Below are 23,770 nucleotides of genomic sequence, written 5' to 3'. Positions count from 1 at the left end.
AAATTAAGTGTGTATGAATTAAAACCATTTTGGAATCTTGGTAGGCTTGGCTCAGCTTCTTGGGAATTTAAATTAAAGACCTTGTGAGGTACGTAGTGTGTGGAAGTAGTTGCTGATCATAAAGTGTGTGGGGAAATTTGGCTGGATTCATGCAGAAATAGATAAGCTATCAGTAGTGTCTTATCAGAAGTTTTCAAAACCAAATGTTCTGGTAGGAATATGCCGCTGGTGGAAATTTAGCTTTCAGTAAATGGTGTTACAGTTGAATTCCACTCACATAAATTATGACAACTTAGGTTGGCTGTTCTGTGGTTTGTTGTGTCTGGTTTGGTTCCTACTTTGAAAGTTGCCGTTACATTTGGTCATTTGAGGCATGTTTTCATAGTCTGGCCCTACCAGCAGGATCCCCATGCACTGCAGGGGAACAGACAAAGCAAATTTAAAGCCACGAATAGTTGAACTAGTGTTAATAACAAACAATGGTAAAATATGTACATTATATGCAGCTGTTACTACCTTATCTTCTTCACAGTTGCTTAAATGTGTAGAAAATCGCTATGAAAAAAATTTCCATGGTTTCTTAGACATGTGGCCTTGATATTCTCATTTCCCTCTACCATCCCCCAAAACTGGTATCACCCCTCCTGCTCTTAAAGGGGTGATTTTGATAAGTAGAATACACATGGTAAATAGCTGTTGTTTGAGGAACAAAGAACTGTTGATAAGACGACAGATTGTAATGTATACAGTCTGTAAATTTAGCAATGTTTGGAAAGGAAGAAACATAGTGGTAACACTTTAAAAATCCATCAGGGATTTACAGATAATAGAATAATAAAAGTGGCAGTACAAAAATCATCAGGCTGCCTGGCTGTTTCCGTCATAAAATTTACTCTAATTTTGAACAATGTTTAAGTTTTTGTAAAAGAACCTTGTAGGACATACCTGCTTACATATTAACCAGCTTTATTGTCAGTTAGAGGAGACAGATAAATAGTTCATGTTTACTACACTCAGACAAGAGAATACACAAAGGACTAATTTTCAGTGAGCTACATCATCAGGGAGGTACAATCATACTGCAGAATGATGTGCAATTCCAGATTACAGACAGTTGCTCTAGTTATTTATAGTATAGTCGACATGAGAGATCTGAATAAAATGCCTTTTCTCTTGCATTGTCACTCATCTGTCTGGAATAGATGTCCAAACCTAAAGTTTAAATTCATGTATAAATGATGAGTAGAATGACATTTTGGAAATGAAAGAAGTAATAGTAGTTTTTGGCACCCACACATCTTGTTTATTTGCATTTTAAGTTTTAGTTTTATGTCAGAAAGAAAAAATGCTTCATATGTTCCAAGAAAATGGTAAATTTTTATTTGTTCTGGTCTGTTTTAGGTGTTTCCCCCACCTCAGACCTTTTGTTTTTTGTTAGATACATTTATCACGAGGAAGTTGTGGTTTTTCAAGATATTTCCCACTTAGAGCCTTATCAATAACTTCTGATTTTGGTTTGTTTCAGTATCCTCACTGAGCACTTCCACCTTAAGAGTCACTTAAGATGGTGACTTTATCATCAAGGGGGTTGGACCCGGAATTTTGAATGTATGGAATTGAAATCTGTCATTTGTCGAAGGGCAAAAAGGTAAGCTATATAATGCGTGTGTGTGGGGAAAGGGTTGGGTGATAGGGTGCAGGGGGTGGTTATGAAAATGTTTTGACTTCCTGGAAGTAAAAATAATCTATAAATTGCTATTAAAAAGATTAGGTTTCTCATAATTACAGATAAGTGGTTTTATTAGCCTACAGTTTCCAGTAATAACTTTTAAAACTGCAGTATTGCTGTTCTAATTTGGCTAATTCCTATTCTTAATCAGAGGTGGATAAGCCAACACTTTCAAAAGTCAAGTTGGATCTGAACTCAGCTGAATGTCTAGCTTGGCTGGATGGGCCAAGCAGAGACTTGAAAGTTCTTCCTACCTGTGTGTAGAATTTATATTAGACAACTGATTGATGTCCTGGATTCAATGAGTGTGTCAGCACCTATGAGGGGAAGGATGGGGTTCTTCAGTTAACCACTGCATTCACGTTATAGAGCCAAGAAAAGATGAGCTAAGGATCCTCGCTCTTCTTTGCTATCCAATGATCCTGTTGTAAAGATCAGATGCCTGGATAACAAGTGAGAACAAGATCAGATTGAAATAAAAAGGGAAAATGCTGAAAATACTCAACAGGCCAGGTAGCATCTATGGAGGGAGAACTGAGTTAGTATTTCAGGTCAATGATCAAAGGTCAACTCTGTTCTCTCTCCATAGATGCTGCCTAACCTGCTGAGTATTTCCAACATTTTCTCTTTTTATTTCAGATTTCCAGCACCTGCAGTATTCTGCTTTTCAGTAGGATCAGATTGGTTGTGTTATCCTGCAAAGCCAAGTAATATTCCAACACTCACTACCCAGCCTAGACTCACAAATGAAAATGACCTGGGTGAAATACTAAAGGTGTTCAAGATCCATGGAGATGTAATCTAGCAGGAGTCTCTAACTTTAAGATAGGAGGGGTGAAAGGACAAGAGAATCAGAAAAAAATGAACTATTGCATTTGCCACTTCACAGAGGATTGCCATTTTGGAGCTTGTTCCCTCATTAGTCAGTTCATTTTTTTTAAAAGTTTCTATAATTTATTGATTTATTATGAGACCCAATATACTGAGTTAATCAGTACAGCAGAAGCCATGAGCCTAGAAGCAAATTTGCAATCCAGCCCATCTGTACTCAATTTCTTGCAAACACTTGGTCCATTTCTCTAGTCTTCCCTCCATTTTTGAGGGCTGATCTTGCCAATAGGAGACACATTGCATATGAGCCCAGCCTGTGTCACAACATAACTCCAGACTGCATCACAGAATGCTAATCCTCCCACAAGGATAGCATTTCCACACTTGTCATGAAAGTCAGGACCAGTTTTGTGGTGAGCTTGTCTTGTTACAATTTGAAGAATGCTCCGATCGGACAGGGAAAGCAGACTCTTGGTCAAAGGCACTACGTCCACCGCGCGCCCGTTTACCCTTCAGTACAGGAAGCAACTGTTTATCCCAGGGTGGTTCCATTCACTGCAGCTGGGACTGGCACTTTGGACTGACTTGGAAATGAAATCAAAGACACCCAACCCCAGATATTGCTTCATACTTGAAAACTTTAGAGGACCTCCAAGATTTGTTTTGTTTTTGTCCCAAGCTGGCCTGAAATGTCAACCTCAATAGCAGTGCCTACAGCCACTCTGCAATGCATGTGACTTTTCCACTTAATACATTTCTTGCAGTGACTGAGGTGGAAGAAGACCTAAGTGGTAATCCTTTCAGGTAACATTTGATGACATTCCTGTCAGGTAGCTTCAAGTTTTATGCCTAAATATTTTTCTGACGAAAATTCATGGAGTATTTTGAGTAGAAAAAGTCCTCCCAAACCTTCCTTAACCTTTTTCAGTAGCCTCTGAGGATTCCTAGCATACTGAAAGTTGCCTGAGCCTCCGGTATGTTCATTGGTATGACGACTTTGCTTCAACCTTTACAGGTTCCAAGCATACCATCAGCAACTTTTCATTTAAAGGTGCCATTTATAATGACCTTCACATGTAAAAATGCCAGCTCAAGAAGCAGTTTGTACTCTCCAAATATTTAATGAATTGAGTGATTTCTTTTTAATGTGTATTGTTTTAAGTGAAAGATGAAATACAATTAGTTTCCACAAGCAGGATTTTAATTTATCCACAACTTTTGTGGTCACACAAAAGATTAGATGTTATTTTCAGATGTATGTCTTGTATGTATATATATTAGCACAATGGAATTGTAAAATGAAACTATTTTATGGTAACAATCCATAGAATATTAAAATAATGAAACTATTTAAAATCTAATTCCTAATTCTAAGCAATGAGAAATTATGCAGTAAGTACTTTTTATTCAGATGGTGCATTGATTGCATAAATTAGGTTTAAAAATTTCAAACATGACACTGTAATGAGGGTGTTATCAAAACAAACTTCATGACTTTGTTGTTTCTGATAGTTCCTCCCACCCCCACCATACCTTTTGCAATATAAACAAATCATCTTCAAAAAAAAAAGTATTGTCAATTGAGCGTTGAACTCAATGTTGGAGTTCTCTGTTTTGAATGTTAGCCTGGGCCTTCATTTGAATTCAGCTAATTCCAACACCCACCCTTCCTCATCCCACACACCTTTAGGCACATCTCTGTAGGCAAGTTTTACCAGTTCTAATTGTGCTGCAAAAAATAAAGTCATAAAAGAAAAATTCTTCAGGGAGGCTCATTTTCCTCCTCAGCAGTATAGTCTGGCTGGCCAATTTGAAGCATTGCTGTTGGAGGCTGAGGAGATGTCTGCATTATTTTTTTCTTCTTTAAGGGAGTGAGTAAAGTCAGTACTCATTCAGTGTGTAACTTCTCCCTGAAAAGATTATTGTTGAAAGGTATTGGATAGGCTTTGAATTTTGATGAATAAGGCAAAATAGCAAACTATGGGACAGTGAAAACAACAATGTGAAGCCTGTAGCACTCTGAATTTGTTCCCATCCTCCTCTTTGACTTTCCATAGATACTTAACAATATTTTTCTTTATTATTTGAGCTATTTCCTAGTTATTTTCTTTTAAAATCCCCCCAGTTACTGTGCATCTGCAGTTAGAAAAATTAGAATATGTATATTTACATAGGATCGCACATTTGTATATCTTTATCATGATTTGATCCGTTTTAGATTTTCAAATTTAGCAGATTCAGATTCATTGTTTTGTTTCCTTGTTAAGGTAATAACACATTACTGTTAATGTCTGCACCTCAAGAACTGAACAAGATGCCATAATGGTGGTCTTGTAGCAGAGGTAGAAGATCAGCTACTCCTGACATAGGTGGTTGTGTTGATGGAGTGTCACAGTTGGCTGTTGATTGGACTGGCCTGTCACTCATCAGTGGCTTGAGTGTATTCTTAGCCTGGATGCTTCAGGGAGTAACAAACATTGCTTAACCCATTACTGGTGCTGTTTTATGAAGTGACTTGGTGACAATAGTCCATTGTCCGAACAGTCCTTCAGACCAGGCAGAAGCCTGCAATTCCTGTGGGGAATGGATAAGGGTAAATGAAGGCTAAAATTGCAAGTTTTATTTAATTTTGTTCATTTTTGTAACAAGTTGATATTGCCTAAGGTTGAAAAAAACACGTTTTTTAAATCTGAATAGCTTTATGCTATGTCCTGTTTCTTTGCACTTATTTTGTATTTTAGCATAAAGATTCTAAGCTGTCAATGTTTTTTACATTCAAAGACATCAAAACTCTGCAGGTTATTAGGTTTGTGTTCTGATGAAACTTTCCTCAGGGGTGTATATTTGATTTGTTAGTTCTGCTGCAGTTAGGCTCTTTGCTTTTTAACTATGTAGTGGCTGGGGAAGTATGAATGCATACATCTATAAAATCTCAGATTCTGCATTGTCATGTCATTGTAGGGTGTTAGTTTTGTAGTCATAATAGCTTTTTAAGCTATTCTGAAAGCTAATGTTTGAAGCATTTTACTATCCTTTTTAATATTCTAAATTTTGTTAGATTTCTATTTTAAAAATGTCATTACTTAAGCTTGAAGGCATTGTTTTGTGGAATGCTGTTTCATTAAAAAATAGGCCTAATTTCACTGTGATTAGGATGGAATATGCAATCTGGCTAATGACACTGGACTTTTCATTTCCCAAGGTAGTTGGGAAAGTTTTATATTGTTGTGGAATATTTTAAACCAACAGTCAACACAGGGTCTTTTGGTCAAACGTCAAGCAGCCTTTATTCTTTTTCCACTGGTGGGGAGACTGGTAAACCCAGGAGACTTTCCAATAATACCGAGTTTCAAGCAGTTTATATACTATTCTAATTGCGTTACAATCACAGATACAACAGAACTGATACCATTAAGAAGGACTGGAATTTAGGACATCACAACAATGACACAGGAGAACCACCATCATGTAATCCAATTAAGAAATGAAGGAGGAAATTGTCACAACCAAATGGCCCCAGGCAACATTCATTTACCCCTGTCGTGGAAGGAGAGAAACCCTCCACACAAAGATCAGCCTTGGAGCGAGAGACATCTCACCTTGGTAGGCTCCATTGTTTTCAGTTGTAGAAATAATATCAGCACTAGTGTCTGTCCAAGGCAGACTTGCAAGATCAAAGTGGGTGCCAAGCACCAATCATCCAGCAGGATGTCCTCACGGGATGTGTTTGTGATACTGTTTACTGAAACAAACCATGTGACTCACATGTCTGCAGTAAAGTTGCTTTGTTGCTTTTCCACCTAATAAGCTTAGTGTTCAAGAATCATAACCCCATAATTGCCGTCCGGCTGGAAAGCCCCACTTCAGGCCCCTCTTTTGGTACTTGGCTATCCTGCCCAAGTAAACCAACCTAATCCTATGATGCCCCAGGTCCTCTGCCCAGTTGTGGTGATCAGGCCCACAGTTTGGAGGACTCTGGATGTACCCCATATCTGATAATACTCCTGGATATGGTTCTCGAACAGCAAGTTTCGCTGTTCCTTAAGCTATGCCTTTGTTTTTTCCTTTCCCCATTTCTTCCTACATGCTGCACATGCTGCAATTTCCCAACCTATAGCTAACAGTAACTGTAACACTACCAAGACATGGGAGATAATTCGGATCCAAGGGTGGGTTTCAACACTTTCTAGTTCCACAGTCACTTCCACTAAGTTCTGGCCCTTAGATCCTTTTCTATATCTTTCTTCAAAATCGTTAGGCCCTGTTTCAAAACATGGTATTGTTGTACTACTCTGCCTAAACTCTCAATTTCTTAAGTGCTCAGGCAAGTGGGGAATAGGTGCCTCCACGGGGTCTTCATGTTGTTCTAGGTCCTTGGCTACCTGATCTGTAAAACTTATATTAACCAGCTCCCATGATTTTATACACACCAGTCTAGTATGTCCAATAGTAACAGGGACCCGGGGTTTAAAACAGATATTTAGCATCGCGATATTACACGTAAGTCTGCATAGTGGTATTCGACTTCGGTGGTAGTGACGCAGTATCCCCCTTGGCTTTTGTACCCTGAGTGGGTATATTGATGATCGGAGTGGGATACTTCCAGTATATACCCCTCTCCTTTTATAGCCACATTCATCTTTTGTGCCCTGGCCCGTGGGGTGTGGGCATATGGTTAAACTGCCTTTCCAGTGACACGTGCTCAGGAACACTCCTCTAATCGTACCATTCTTCTTAATGGAATAGATGTCCATTTGGTACTACCTAATATAGGTTTCCCCTTGGATCAGGCCAATGTTTTTAACTTGGTACAGAGGATATGATTCGACCACGGGGATAATGAGCACCACCCCCACCATTGGGGTAGTAATTGCTACGTGACCTTGGACCACCGTGTAGACCCTGGTCATACTTTTGAGAATGCAGGCATTCATCAAACCCAGTTGCTGTGCAAGGTCATGGAAGTAGGAACTGTTGATCCAATTGGGCACCTTGCCTTGTTGGATCTGAACCAGGTCGTGTCTGTCTTGTCCTACTACCCACTGGCCATAAGCGTGACATAGGTCTCTCTTTTCCCCCGCCCCAGCCTGTTCCAGATTTCTGTCATTCAGTCAGTTGATAATCTCAGCATGGCTCTCTATTACCCTTATCCCCCTTAACAAGCCTGTAATTGGCTGAGTGCCTAACCATACTCCTGCCTGGGCGGCTTGATGTCCTCTTTACATTAACCCCTGTAGTACCCCCGTTAGCCGTTCCACACTAGATTGAACAGTTTGTATGTCTAATGTAAACAGAATTACCTGGAAAAACTCAGCAGGCCAGCATCCGCAGTTTTTTTGTTTTTATCCTTATGTATGTCTAATGTGTTCACAAAGGATGTTCCCGTATTTATTCCTGTTAAAACGTCATTGATTAAACCTCTCCTTGCCCTGCGGTGGAATACAGCATGCCTCGAAGCCTAGCTGCACCCGTGGCATTGGCTGCCTTATTGATTCTATCCTTAACAAAAACAGAAATACCTGGAAAAACTCAGAAGGTTTGGCAGCAACGGCAGAGAAGAGCAACGTTGATGTTTCGAGTCCTCAGGACCCTTCAACATCCTTTGTTAGTCTTTCAGACAATTTCTTAATACCGTCAAATTCACCACAATACCTAGGCCATTGTAACGTTGTTAGGTACAATTTCATGTTGCTCATTGTCCATAAATAATACCAGCCCGTTTAGTGGGCCTGGAGTCAGTTCTGGGCACTGTAACGGTGCCATCCTCGTCATTGATGTAATCATTGGTATAGTCATGATTGACGATGGGGGTGCCCTCGTTGTCAGTGGGGCGGTGTTGTAACACGGTATACAACAGGCCATCTTACAACTCCGCCCTCGCAGCCCAAGACATATCCTCCCCCTATCTGGCCCCTTATGTGCTGCTTTTGTGTGCATCTTGTCATACTAGTAGCATTAGTCATTTTACACAGCCCACCTGGTGTTGGACTCAAGCTTACCCACGCACCGTTACACGTATCTCCTGTTTTTCGTAACTGGTTGACAAGGTGAAACCCATTTTAGAGTCACCTTTGGGGGATCTCAATCTGCATTCCATTCCTTCTCGTTCTGTTGCGCTTGTCGTGAGAATTGTTCCGATCATCAGACTCGTCAAAATTAATGCTTTCATGGTGGCCATACTATTTTCGGATAAGCACAACTCTGGCTGTCACCAGTCAGTTAGTCAGTTCTGTAAAACAAAATCAGTTAAAACTGTATTCGGTAAAGAACCGACGCATGCGTGATGGGCTACATGACTTCTTCTTTGGCCTTGCCGGGTCCACAGTTCCTTGGTCCTGCGGATCAGTAAAATGTTTTAGTTGCGATTAATGTTTCCATCACCCTTTCCCTTTAATATCCACACAAGCGCATGTACCGCTGGTCGTAATCACCTTGTACGGGCCTTTCCACCAAGGGGTAAATCCTACCCATTCGGGGGCCACCCGTACGTTTACCTTCTCTCCTACCTTGAGCACTAGTTCATTACTGCCCTTATTCTTCCTTTCCTGATCTTGGATGTCTTGTTGTGCTCTCACATCTTGTCTCAACTCAGTTGGTTATCTAATTGTTGTACGTAGTTCCTAATGCGGTCTCTTACTGGTTCTAGTTCCTTGCTTCCAGTTGATATTCCATCTGGCATAGCATGCCCCGACATTAGCTCTAATGGGTTCAGTCCAGTTGTCCGGTTGGGTGTTGTGCATAGGCGCATCAGTATACAGGGGAGGACATCTACCCATCCTTGTCCTGTTTCTGCAATAGCTTTTGCCAGTGTGGTTTTTAGAAGTTCTGTTCATTCGCTCAACCATACCATACCTGAGTTTTGTGGGTGATATGGGACATGAAATCTCTATCAGACCCCTAACAATTTACAGGCTTCCTTCATAACCTTCCCTGTAAATTGAATACCTTGCTCTGAGTCTATCTGTAAGGGACTTCCCCAGTGGGGAATTATTTCCTATGCCAGTATTTGGGCTACCGTCCTAGCGCCACAGTCTTAGGTGGGAAACGCTTCTACCCACCTGGTAAGTTGATCAATTACTACTAAGCAGTATTTCTTGCCCTTATTGTTAGGCAGGGGTCCAGTAAAACCTATTTGCAGATTTTCCAAAGTGCCTTTAGGTCTTGGCTGGTGAGCCATTTTAACTTTGATTGGCTTTCCGGGGTTGTACCGTCCACATGTTATGCATCACTGACAGTGTTTGGACACTTCTCTCCCCATTCTGTTCCACCACCAATCCTTTGTTAGCCTATCATACATTTATCTGGTGCCCATTGTGGTCAGAGCCGTGATAGATTTCCAGCAGGTTTGTTTGGATACAATCTGGGGCTATTCCTCCATACCCCATCATCTCCTCTAATTGCTCCTTTCTTAGCACATCATTCTAGCTCCTTCACAGTAGCTTCAATCTGTATCTTTGTAATATTCATTTCACATGGTCCCATTGCTGCAGCGGCACAAGGGACCGATGGTTCTTTCTTGGCCACTTGTCTGGCTGCCTTGTCCACTAGCATGTTTCCTCTCTGTTCCTCAGTTTCCACCTTTTGGTGAGCTCTTATTTTAATCACGGCCGCCTCTGCCGGCCCTTGTGCTGCCTGCACTAACCCTCTCACCACATTCTGCTGCCTTATGTGTCCTCCTTCTGAGGTGATGTATCCTCGCCTACTCCAAGCTATCATGTAATCATGTACCACGCTGAAAACATATCAGCTGTCTGTGTAGATGTTAACCCTTTTTCCTTTCGCCAGTTTCAAGGCTTCTGTAAGGGCAGTCAGCTTGGCCACCTGGGCTGAAACACTTTCCTTCAGCCCCCCTTTGGCTACCACTTCACCATCTCCTGTTACCACTGTCCAACCTGTATGTGGCTCTCCGTGTATATAAATCATCGAGATCTATCCACATAAAGAGTGTACTTGGGGTTTTCCAGGGGTTCGTCTGAGATTGTCCCCTATTCATCTGTTGTGGCCTGACACTCGTGTGCCTCCCCTTCTGTTAATATGCCTTCAGCAAGATTTACTCTAGTATCCCTCACTATCTGAACTGATCTGTCTTTAGGTATTAGGACTACACCCAGGCAGCTCTTCTATTGTCTGAGACAGATTTCAATTTCCCTGTGTTCAGCAGCTCTATCAGTGTATGTCGTGTGTGCAACACTATCTGTCCTGACATGGTTATCGGCCCGCAGACTTGCATTGCCCATGCTGCACAGTCTAATGTGGCTACTTGCATCTTGCCCATACCCTGGGCTACCGGGGACTGCTGGATGGAATAATAAGCTACTGGCCTCATGTCCCCACCATACTCCTGTAACAGTACTGCATTGTAGAAGTTTCCATCCACATTGTTGTGCACGTGGAATGGTCAGGACATATTGGGCAATCTAAGGGCGGGGGCTAATGTGAGGGAGGCCTTCAACTCTGCATAGGCCTTATCCTCTACTTGTTCCCACTGTACCTTTCCTGTTGCCGGCTTTCCTCCCTTTACTAATCGCTGTATTGGCTCTGTGGTTGCCATGGAATCGGGTATAAAGTTTCTGCAGTAATTAAATAGTCCTAGCACCTTCCTCACTCTGACGGTTACCGGTTTTGGCATGTTTTTGATGGTGGTTTTTCTTTCTTGGAAGAATATCTTACACTAATTTCATGTCCCAGGTATTTAATCTGCGGTAGTCCCAATTGTGCCTTTTTCGGATTTACTTTAAATTCTGCCTCCTTTAGGATCTCCAAAGTGCATATTCAAGCGCCCATATGCCCCTCTTCACCCTCCTGAAGCTATCAGTATGTTATCTACAGATTGAAGTTATGCACTTTGTCAAATCCAGTCCTTCCAGGGCTTGACTCATTGCATGGTGGAATATATTAGGGCTGTTATGGAATCCCTGTGGGACTCTGGTCCAAGTGTATTGTTTCTCTTCCACCGTGAATGTGAATTTTTCTTGTGACTCGCCATCCAATGGTATGGACCAGAACCCCTTTGCAATGTCCAAGACTGTGAACACGCTGTGTTCGGGTTTTAATCCATTAAATATCATGGAGGGACTCGCCACTATGGGATGTTCTCATGGGGTTACTTTATTAAGGGCAGTATTGTCGACCGTCAGTTGATGTGATCCGCCCGGTTTCTTTACAGGCCATATAGGGGAATTGGTGATCGCTATGGTTTCTCGCAACACCACTTGCTCTATTAGATCTGCCACTATATTCTGCAAGGCTTTCTTTGCCTCTTTTTTTATTGGGTATTGCCTATGAGCTCGGTGTTCCGGTCCCGGTATCTTAATCGGTTCTGCCCTTACCAGTCTGCTGTCTTGTTTAGATTCTGCCCAAACCCCTTCTATCACCTCACACGGTGGTCCCACTTGCTGCCCTTGCTTCAATCCGGCTTAGGGGTTTTGCACTGGATATTTGTGCCATGTATTGGGCGCCTGGACTTTGGGTCTTTTCCCTTAGGTCCCTCCATATTACTCTCTTGTTTAACATCAATGAATAAGTTTAGTTTTATTCCTAAGATTGTCCCTTCAGGGTTCTCACATACCCACAATTATACCCCCTATCTCCAATAATTGTCTCACTTTTATGAGCCCTAACCTGTTTTTCTTCCCACTCCTTGTATTAATATCGAATGTTTGGTGAGAGGAAATTTCAAATTTGTTATGGACACCGAGGCCCCTGTATCTATTAGCACCTTGCACCGATGGTCCCTTAACAGCACCGCCAAATATATTTGGGCGCCTTGGTCCTTTCTGGGGGCCACTGTTTCTGACTCATTGTTTCTGACTCAGGGTTTTGATTATCTCGATTAGTCAGTTTTTGTTCATGTTCCCCATGCTGGAAGTTTGTCCAGTTAGAGGGACCAATTGTTGTTTGGGGCCCTGTCTTGCTTTGCCTCCCTCGGCTGACCAACAGTCCTTAGCCTCATGGCTGGGCTTGTTATGGCTCCTACACTTTCTCCTATTGTCCTTTTTTGGCATATGGCACTTACTGCACCTATGTCCTAGAAGGTTGCAATTATAGCAAATCTCACCTTTTCCTCCTGTTTTTGTTACAGCTACAGCTGCCACTGACTCTGCTGCGGCTAGTTTAGCCATGTGTTGATTGTCTATGTCAGTAGCGCATCTAACTAAGGAGTCGTAATCCAGCATCATGACTAGTCCCGTCCTTATTACGTCCTGATGTACTTTGCTCAGTCCGTCTTTAAACATTTGTAAGAATGCTGCATCGTTCTATGCTGGGTCTTGTATGCCTGAGTGTCCTATATAGGATGTCCACTTTCTCCCCCCATAGTCGTGTGCTGATTCCCCTTTATTCTGTGTTACTCCCATTATCATATCCCAATTCACTAGCACCACTCCCAGTCGGTAGTCACTGCTGTTTTAAAAAGAGCAAATGCTGTCTGAGACTCTTGGGTGGTCTGGGTGATGGCCGTGCACCAGGTGCCATCCCTAAAGTCATCGCCCAGTTCCTGCCATTTTGTTTTAGGTGTTTTAGCTCATACTAGACCGGCTATGTCCCGATTATGTAATTGGTGGGTTATTGGCATTTCTCTCAATTTGTCCCAAAAGAGTTCATTGCTCTGGCAGAGGGTCAGTTTTGGCAACATTTCCAGTAATTTGATTTTGTCACTCAGGGAAAACGGGACACATGTTGTTCTTAATCAGGCCAGTCCCGGTTGGCCTTGGGCATCCTGGGATCCGGACATAACTAATACTTTGATTGGTGCCACTCCAATGGCACCATCATATGGTGGAGGCAGATATTTCCCTTCTTTGTCTTTTTCATAATTATACACCTCACTGTTCATATCCCAATCAGCTGGACCTTTGGTCCTGTATTGTGGGGCTGTTGGTAGTACTGGGTAAACGTTAGCTACGGCTGATGTTGGTTTCCGCACTTTTGTTCAGATCCCAGTGTGCCCTGGCTATTAAGAAATTGGCCTTTTCTTCCATTTTGTTTCTTTTCTTTTTTCCACCTTGCCTGCTGTTTCCCAGTCGGGTCATCTGAATTCCACCCCTTCTGTCATTTTCGCCATGAGTTTCTGATTCTTTTCTCCTAGATATCTAGTCAACAATTCCTCTGGACCACACTCAAGTTGTAACATCCTTTCCGTGGCCATTGTTGGTTTGGGTTATTTGTTGTCAGCAGTATGCCTCCTCTTCACTTCCTCCTGAAGTGAGCGCATCACTTATAACTAACACTGAGTATCTTACTATACATGTTTCACCCAAAACAAATCCGCAGTTTTTTGTTTTTATCTCTATGTTTCACCCAAACCCTTACTGGCTGATTGAGGTTTGACTCAGACCCGTAAGTTCTTTTGGTTGCAGGGTGGTGGATCGCGGGCGGTTTTGGCTTTGCTCTAACTACGCGTGGTAATTTAAAAAGGTTCTCACGGGGTGGCTCGGCCATCACTCATCCGTTTCTTCCGTCCTTAGTAGGATTCCATCCTTGTCACCAATTTGTTGTGGAGTATTTTAAACCAACACTCAACACAGGGTATTTACCTCAAACGTCAAGCCGCCTTTATTTTTATTACACCGGTGGGGAGACGATCTCTACTGGTAAACCAGGAGACTTCTCCAACAATACAGAATTTCAAACAGTTTATATATATTCTAATTGCATTACCATCACAGTGCCATCTGCAACAGAACTGATACCATTAAAAGGACTGGAATTTAAGACATCACAACAATGACACAGTATAACCACCATCATGTAATCTAATTAAGAAATGGAGGAGCAAATTGTCACAACCAAATGGCCCCAGCCAACATCCATTGACCCCTGTCATGGAAGGAGCGAAATCCTCCACAAAAAGATCAGCCTTGGAGCGAGAGACAGCTCACCTGGGTAGGCTCCATTGTTTTCAGTTGTAGAAATAACAAGTGTCTGTCCAGGGCAGACTTGCAAGATCAAAGTGGGTGCCAAGCACCAATCATCCAGCAGGATGTCTCACGGGATGTGTTTGTGATACTGTTTACTGAAACAAACCATGTGACTCACATGTCTGCAATAAAGTTGCTTTTTCCCCCTAATAAGCTTAGCGTTCAAGAATCATTTTAACTCCATAATTGACGTACAGCTTGAAAGCTCCACTTCAATATCATTGAAATCAATGCACTGAAAATTCGGCAGACCCTACAAAAGCTTGGGCATTCACTCTGCCAGGTTACCAGCTGGGAAGCCATGTTGAAAATTATTCCCAATGTTTTAGCATTAGTGAAAATGGCATTTCTGCTGGCTGTACCATAAGTAGATCAATTTTAGAAAGTAACTTGAAGATTCAACATTTTAACTTCACTGATTGCAATAACTGAATGGCTTGCTAGAGGGCATTTAAGAGGCAACCACATTATTGTGGGTCTGAAGTCACATGTAGGCCAGACCAGGTAAGGATGGCAGATTTCCTTCCCTAAAGGACATTAGTGACATGGGTTTTTATGACAATCAACAATGGTTTCATCGTTAGACTTTTAATTGCAGCTTTATCATTGAATTCAAATCTCACCATCTGCCAGAGAATTACCCTGGGTACCTGGAGTACTAGTCCAGTGATAGTACCACTACACCACTGCCTCCCCTGTTGTAGAACCTAACCAATTTTCAGCCCATTAATTTCATTGAATGAAAATTGGACAAGTTTTACAATGGACAGAGGATCAGTTTTGCCAGGCTACCACCCAGGTAGTAAAATTTAACTTTACCCCTGAGTAGTTTTATTCTTCTGCATAGCCTGTGACACAGAAGTTGTATTATTATGATCTGTTATACACTAGTTGGTGCGTGTTCAGTGTCACAGTGGACATTATGTAGTGGCAGAAAGCGATAATCAAATTGCAACAACGATTTCAAGAAATGGATGCATCAGTTTCCTGATGGTTTGGCAGCAAAGTGGACTGACCAAAGTGGTACAATAACAAGCCAGGTAGGCCTGATTCAATTTCTGGTTTAAATTGAAACTTTAAATGTGAAAAGGCTATTTGACCATGGAGGATATTGTAACTGAAATCATCGTGCCCTCAATTGACATCAGCACAATACAATTGCAAGTAGGCATTGAAAGCTTCCAGCATGGCTGATTTCTCTCTCTCCTGACCCCCCCCCCCCACCAAAATCACAACCCTCTGTAGCAGCTGAACCCAACTGTGTGCCCCCACAGCTGCCCAGAAAGATCAGCAGGATCAGCACACATTGAGGATCATATATAAGCCCTTGCTGCTTTACATGGCTCAGTACCACACTAGATATAGGATTTGCCTCATAAGCCTTTGGGGAATCATATCACCTATTTACATTTTTTTTTTGCTCACGCTTATGATCCTGTCACAGGCTATTCTTTGGCTATCGACTGACAAACAACTGCCTCTGTTAACTCATATGCCTGCAATGACCGGCTGCCTGGTTTGTTTTCGCTTCCTGTGGGGAATTATCTGGCTTTCTCCCCGATCCCCATGGGCTAATTGATATTGGCAAATCACTGTCTGAGAGATATCTGAGGGGAGAAACCACTATACATTACACCAGAGCAGCCATGCATATACAGTGTGCCACCACAACATTCTCTTTATAGTTTAATATTCTTAACAGAAATGAGTATTGCAGGGATTTTACTATTCACTAACCTTTTTGCAAATGTATTTGTTAATCATAGAGGTACCATTAGTATCACCTATTTTTAAATTGGATATCATTTCAAAGCTTTAAACTTTAAATTTGTGTGAAGCAATAGCTCTATCCCATTCTAAAGAAAAAAAATAAACTTTGAATATTGGAAATCTGAAATATTAACAAAGATGCTGCAAATACAATGCATGTTAGCATTTGTTAAAAGAAGGCTACTGATATATTAGATTTGTGATACTGCTGATGAAATGTTTTATCTTTTTGATGCTGTGTTTTTATTTTACACAAATGACTGTGGTGAAAATTAGCAGTTTAAAATAATAACATATTTCTAAAAACAGCATTTAATGGTCAGTTTTTTTAAAAAAACTTCACCCTTTAAGAAGGGACATTTTCTCTTAATAAATATGATTGACAATGCTGAGAAAATCTTAGAAGCGGTGGGAGAAAGGGATGTTAAGATAGCTGCATTTGGTTCAAAATAGGATTTGGAAGGCTGAGATCTATGCTTAAGGAGTTTATTCTATGATCATTTAAGTAGGCAAATAAGCAAGATGGTCATAAGATGGTGATTATATTAGCAGATGAGTTCCTGACAGCATTTAACTAACGCAGGATGGTTTCTCTCTTAGATGCCATACATGAGCATAGTGATGTGTTGAGAACGCTTTGAATAATACATTTGACTCATAACTCAAAACATTATATTCAGCAAAGGTCTCAGACCACAAGTCTCTCCTTATTTTCAGTTTAACCGGGGCAATAATAAAAAAAACTGCAATCATGTTCTGAAGTTTGTTTTTAAAGTTGATGCTCGTAGTAGTAATTTATTGCACTGTGTAGTGTATTGCAGTCTTTGTGAACACTTAAGTCACAATACTGCTTTTGATTTGCTGTAGTGACTTTGATTAAAATAATTTTCAATTGCTGCTTCACTAAAACAAAATTAAATCCATCAAAGTTAAAACCTAATTGGGTCCCCCTAAAGAGCTGCTTTATTTACTAAAGCAGCATGTGTTCTGTAAAGCTGTCATTTAGCATTTCTAAGCTTCTCTGTAGATCTCAAAATTTGCCTTGTCATAGTCGTAGCACTTATCTGCAAAGATACCTTATTTTAACATTTAACATTTGCTTCCCCTTCTCATAGGTCTTCTTCCCAGTTCAAGTCAAGTAATTGGCTGAGTTCTCCTCATTTTAGCTGGCTAGCTGCCAGTGTGAAACCATTGTCTGAGTTGCTGATGATTGAAATTAACATGACATTTGTGCAGTGGTAATGGAATACGTTAGTAATTAATTTCATGACTCTGAGGAAGGTTCCATCATCCACCACCTCTGATCAGCAGGAGGGGAGGGGGAGATGATGAAACTCTCCCAGCAGGCACTGTACTGCAGTAGTTAGCCCAACTCAGTGTCAAATTTATTTTTGAGATCTTCCAACAAAACTGAAACAATTGATAATATATTACAACAAACGTCACTCATTTTTTTTCAAAACAATGCAGTGAATTCAAAATGTAATTATAAAAATTAGAAAGGAAGACATTAATAAGTTTGGATTAATGAACACTATGGTACACTGTTAGGCTTTGCTGTCATTTGAAAGGAACCTGGGAAAGATGCATTTTGCTTAACAACAATTTCAATGAAACTCATCTAAAATTTCCCTAGCTACTTACAGCAATGTAGTCTTCCACATGGTACCTCTGCATCCAACTGTCTTGAAACCATCTTTAAATATTCAAGAATGTTTCTGTTTTAAAAACATGGATGATGGTTGTTTCATGTTTATCTGTAATTGCCCAGAACTCTCTTCTGTAAAGATAGACATTTAGAATCAGATAGACTACAAATTGAATTAGCTGATTTTCATGTATTCTGTTGACAGTGTGTTGGTGGGAAATTGGCTTTTGAATGGTGCAAAAGAGACAATGGTGAATTGGCAGCTTATTTATTCCTTGCCTGATTTTCTTTTCCCTTAATTCAAGAGTGTAAAATAAGCTTCACCCACTATATGTCCTTCAAAGGATTATACGAATTGCAGATCAATTGTTCACAGCTACCGGAAGTTACAATGCATTGAGGCCCAGGTTATGTTATTTCTTCATGGTTCGTGACTGCATTCATCTTGGAAAACAATTGCATTTTATGTAAAGTCAAGAATTGATCCTTTAAGAATTTTCCATAGGTATCTGAATGGTGTGTTGAAGCACGGCTTGTAGCACTCCAGTGCATTATGCCATGGAGTGGCATACGAGGACTTGTGCCTCGTAGTTAAAATTCCGCACAGGAAAAGTAACCAATCCCCATTCTGTGAGCTAATAAAAGAGATTGGAGTGTGAGTCATTCAGAATTTGTAGTTTGTAGCAGTTGATTACAGAGCAGCACTGGCCAAGGCTGGGAATTAGGCCATTTGGCTGCTCCACATAGCTTGGGTGTCGTGTGTGATGCTTTGAAACTTAAGACAGGAAAATTTAGAGACAATAAAACAAATTATAAAAGAGGAATTACTCACCTGCTCTGTTAAGGAGTACAGTTTTGCATAAATAACCAGTACCTAGTTGTATATGTTCAGTGATAATTTTCTCTCCATTAAGTAATCTCCAATTTTGTTTTTAAATGATGCAATTTGTTAAAGCAAGTCTTCACTACAATTTCAAATAGTTTGGTGCATTAGTTCGTTTTCCCTTAACTGAATTCATTATTTGTTTCCTTGCAATCTTAAAATTGTAGATTTGGTGAAGGGTGATATTTATGGAGAGGTTATATTTGTGAACTTATTTTACAAAATACTGTTGAATGTCAATTTCCAATCAGTTAATTTAGTTCAGTTTTGTAAGTGAAAGTGCTTGAGATCATGTGGGGGGGGCGGGGTGTGTGTGTGTGTATAAACAGGCAATTTGTGAATTGATTTGGCAATGTGAGTGAAGGTGTATATGCACGTGAATTTGCCTATGTTTAAAGTTAGCTGCTGTCGGACATGCGGTGTAGTTGAAGTAAAACATTGACCTCAATGATATGTTCATGCATTGCAGCTAAGTTTTTGTGAAGGTCGATGGTGAGGGTTATTTTAGTGAATTTACAGGAATAACTACATAGTATTGCATTGAATTATCTGTTTAAATATCCTCATGCCAGTGAAGATATTTTTGAGTTATTGCATTAGCTATTGCGTCAATAATTGCATATTGCTTCATGATGTTGCAATCAAGGAGTTCAAAAATTCCAAGCAGATTACTGTTTGGTTTTGTTAGCATTAAAGTGTTGTAATTTGTTTCAGTGGTATTGTACAGAGTTAGTCTCTGTTCCCCTTTTGCGTCAGCATTGGGGCTTTGAGCTTTACACTAGAGAAAGCAAGTTACCCATGGCATGAGTAAGAGTATGCAATAGAATCAAGGAGGTGGGGTAAAACATAAGTGTCTGGGAGAGGTTGGGAAGGGAACAACTGAGACTGCATTTTCTCTGTGATCCATACTGGAAAACATAACCTGTAGCATATACATTTTTAAGGGCAGATAATGTATTAGCTTTAAAAATTGTCCTTTAGGAGAAAACTCTGGGGAAACAAAAAGTGAAGGAAAGAGGCCCATTAAATATTTGTTAAGATCTGAATCAGAATGGAAATATCTCGCTGCTATTGATTACTGATTGGAGCCGAACAAGCCTGCATCCAAGCCAGACAGATATATGATGTAGTATTGATGCTTGTGATATCAGATCTATAGTTTTAGACAAATTAGGAACATAGGAACAGGAATATGCCATTCAGCCTCTAGAGCCTATACTGGCATTCAGTTAGATCAAGGCTGATCTGTATATTAACTCCATCTACCTGTCTAGGCTCCATAACCTTTTATACTCTTTCCTAACAAATCTATCAATCTCATTTATGAAATGTTCAATTTTTCTCAGCATGTATATATAACTTGTGAATCAGTCGCAGTCGAACTATGCTGCTTCAATGTAGAGGCAAAAACATAGTGACACAGTGATAAATGGGTGTGAGAGACAGTGGGGAGATTTTGAAGCTGAGAAAAAGGGGAAGAGATAGATATGAACCATGTCAAAAAAACATTTGTGATACCTGTTATCCTAATGCAACCCCCAATCCCTTCAGTGGGTTGATATGAAATTTGTGTTATTGATACCAGTAGTGATGACTGAAGAATACGTTATTACTACAGACATCTTTAGAACAATTCTACATTAGATCACACTTCGGTATAAAGGCTGGAAGAAGTTTGGAACCCTCTTCTGTAAATGGCAATTGAAGCTGGATCAATTTTTAATTTCAAATCTGAGATTAATAAATTTTTGTTAACCAAGTAAGTTATGAAATATTTGGGAAAAGTCAGGCCTGTGGAATTAGGTCACAGATCAACCACAATCTCATTGAATGGCAGAACAGTGGCTAAATGGCCAACTGCTGTTCCCAAGTTCCATGCTGGAAAGGATAGGCTCCAAGCTCTGTGCTATGTGCCACATTGGCGCTGGACTCCTCTATGCTTCTTGACATTGACCAAGGCTCACTGGTGGACTTCCGGATGCACCAAACACCTATTCTTCTATTGGCTGGCCATTGAGATCCTCATCTGAGTCCTCTGCCGTGGAACCTTTGTGCTACCTCCCTATCCTTATGCTCTGCCCTGACTGCAGCCCACTTGTCACACCCGTACAGATCCTGTCTCTAATCAATCCTCTAAGATATGTGCAATATCAGTATCTGAGCTAGTGTGAAATCAAGTTTATTTTTATTTATTTATGGGATGATGGCTAGGGCAGCATTTATTGTCCATCCCTAATTGCTCCTGAGAAGGTGGCGGTGAGCTGCCTTCTTGAACCATTGCAGTCCGTCTGGTGTAAGTACTGCCATTGTGCTGTTAGGGAGGGAGTTCCAGGATTTTGACCAGCGGCAGTGAAGGAATGGCGATATATTTCCAAGTCAGGTTGGTGAGTGGCTTGGAAGGGAACTTCCAGGTGATGGTGCCCCCATGTGTCTGCTGCCCTTGTCCTTCTAGATGGTAGCGGTCATGCATTTGGAAGGTGCTGTCCAAGGAACAAGTGATGTTGTTTTGTCTTTGTCATCACTTTCTTCTTGGTGTTCCTCCGTTGCCTGTCAGGTTTGACCTTTTGGGTATCTTAAAGGGATAAAGTGCAAGGATACATTGTGTGGGAAGTGGAGGAAAATAAGAGGTGCATGCTTATACCTTCTGCAGCTTGTAAAGCAGTAGAAAGCATGGATGTGGGGTAAGTGGGACTGGAGAAGGAGGATTAAGTATGAGGATACTGTCATATTCAATTGTTACAGCCCCACCACTGGCCACAACCTCAGGAATGGTCATCCAATTATGGCCAACACCTTTTCCTTCATGGGGGTTAGGACTAGCAGGCGAGCCTACGATTAGTTCCTGCTAGCTCCAGTTGTGCACCATTTTGGCCTGAAAGAGTGAAAGTGAGTGTTGGGTAATCTGTTTGGCTGATGTGGCCATCTTGGTTGAATTGCTGGCAGTGCGTGCCAGCTGTGAGATGTGGGTGTGAGTCTTTCAGCAATGCTAAGTGTGTGAAGTTGAGATGAAGCATGAATGTTCGATGTGAGACCTGATTGATAGAGATTGTTGGTAAGATATGGAATTTGAAGATGCACTCGCTGACCTTGTCAACTAGTGTGATGACATTGAACTTCTTGTGGCATTGCATCCAGCTCCTTGGGCTTGACTCCTGGCACTGACCTCCATTGCTTAATAAGCTTTGACTGCCTTTTGACCGTGTATCTGGGGGGGCTTCCCTTCTCTCTTGTGAATACAAGACATCTTTTTACTTCTTCCACCAAGATCCTCCAACCCAGAGTCTGAAAATCTTGGAAGCCTGCTCCCGTCCCTATTGTGCCTTACCTCACTCTTTTCCAGGTCAGATTCTCTTCAACTATGACTCCCAACACCTGCTCCATTCCCCTTTAAAAGGTGTAAGCTAGCTTTAAACAATGCAGTCTAGTTTCAAGTGGTATTAGCCGCTCAAGATATTGGCCCTTGCTGATGCATCCAGCCAAGGAACAGCGTGGTTTGTGCTGACTGGAGGCAGAGACCATTCAAATGAGTAGACGACAAGAAATTGTTGGGCTGCTTGCATGGCAATTAACAGGCATATGTTAGTTATGTATTGTGATCCTAGCGCTCAGTTTTGGGGACCTTCCAATTTAGCCCCACCCAATCTCATTAGTAAAAAATTGCTAATCTGTTAGTTTACTTCTACTGCCGTATTTAATATATGTGGCCATATGGAGCATGTTTGTGGGGCACTAACATGTGAATATATCTGCTGCAGTTGCTGTGACATTGTGCTCTTCGAAGTTTGCAATCTGTAATGCAGAATGGAGCTGAGTGTGTCCTGAGTGAAGGGCTCGTTATTGTCTGGAAGAAGCTTTATAACTGCTGCTATGTAAAGATTTAGTTAGTTTTGTGTTTTATATTTAGATAATTGGCAGCAAAATAGTTTTGAACATATATCAAAATATTGTAGACAAATGAGAAGTGGGTAGATCTTCAGTGTGTTAATGTGTGGCCTACTCAACTCGAACTTTGTTAGTGTTGTTTACCTGAAAGTAAAGCTCAGTTCATTTTTATTAGCAGCACCACTGAGCTGTTCTGTGTCAAAACAAAATGCATGCCAAGTCAAAAGTATTAGAAATACTGACTTAACAGCAGTTAATATGTCACTATGATATAATTTTTAACTCACTTAGACAGGGCAATGATGTTTTTAGTCATTGGATAAAGTTGGGGTGAGATAACAAATCAGTGGTAAAAAACTTGCAATATTTGGAAGGAATATCAGAAAAATTTCACAAAAGAAATGTTTAAAATGTACTTTGGGAAAATGAGAGTTTGTTGGATGAATGATTGATTGCATGTTACCGTTGTGTAGCAATAACATATTGTAGTTTGCTCAGTGTTTGTTTCTGCTTTTCTGTTTGTGATCTTGAATTTGAAGTATTCCAGAGTCTAGAAATTATCCCCTAGATTTGTGATTAATGTAAAAAAAAAATTGGCTGGAAGCAGCAGAGCCAAAGTTAAATTTTATAAAGATAACATAGAGTTAACGGGCTGGATTTTTATGGAGTCGGGGAGTCTCCACAGAGGTGTACAATGGCAGCCGGGACCCGATTCCGGATCTCATTCCCGGTGCCCCCAATTTTCACCAGTGCAAGTTAAGGGTGCGGGCTGGTGCATGTTGTGAATCAGCACCCTGCATTCTCAACCTGGCTGCCTCTATAGGGGGGTAGGCATGTCCCAGTCTCCTGCAATTTTCATGGAGTCGGGCAGCTTTTAAAGGGCTAGTAGTTCATGGCCCCCTCAGAGGTATTGTGAACCATAGAATTTAGAAAGTTAAATTCAGAAGGACTTATCCGTGCACCCAGTGCCAAGCTATACTCTCAGCCAAATCTCATTATGTATTCTTGGCTGAGTGTCCAGACATCCATTAGAATATTGAAACAGCTGCACCCCAGGGAAAGCATTGCTTGATTTACAGCTCTTGCTCTGTGATCTGTTCTGTCAATTG

At 41.0% G+C, this 23,770-nt stretch overlaps 1 protein-coding gene across 12 annotated transcripts in view; it reads left to right on the top strand.

Moving 5' to 3' along the window:
• foxp1b (forkhead box P1b) overlaps nt 1–23,770 on the top strand; it is a 518,322-nt gene that overhangs the window by 52,972 nt on the left and 441,580 nt on the right. For 9 of the 12 annotated variants that reach the window (XM_041192644.1, XM_041192649.1, XM_041192646.1 and 6 more), the window contains one exon: nt 1,526–1,648. The exons of 2 other annotated variants lie outside the window; for them this stretch is intronic. The gene's annotated coding sequence lies outside the window, so the exon portion shown is untranslated. Of the gene's footprint in view, nt 1–1,525; nt 1,649–3,324; nt 3,365–23,770 lie in introns of all 12 variants that reach the window. One more of the 12 variants, XM_041192645.1, reaches the window with a different exon arrangement.

Source organism: Carcharodon carcharias, chromosome 7 (genome assembly GCF_017639515.1).
Source record: "Carcharodon carcharias isolate sCarCar2 chromosome 7, sCarCar2.pri, whole genome shotgun sequence".
NCBI classification, from domain to species: Eukaryota; Metazoa; Chordata; class Chondrichthyes; order Lamniformes; family Lamnidae; genus Carcharodon; species Carcharodon carcharias.
This window is presented reverse-complemented; position numbering and strand designations above follow the sequence as displayed.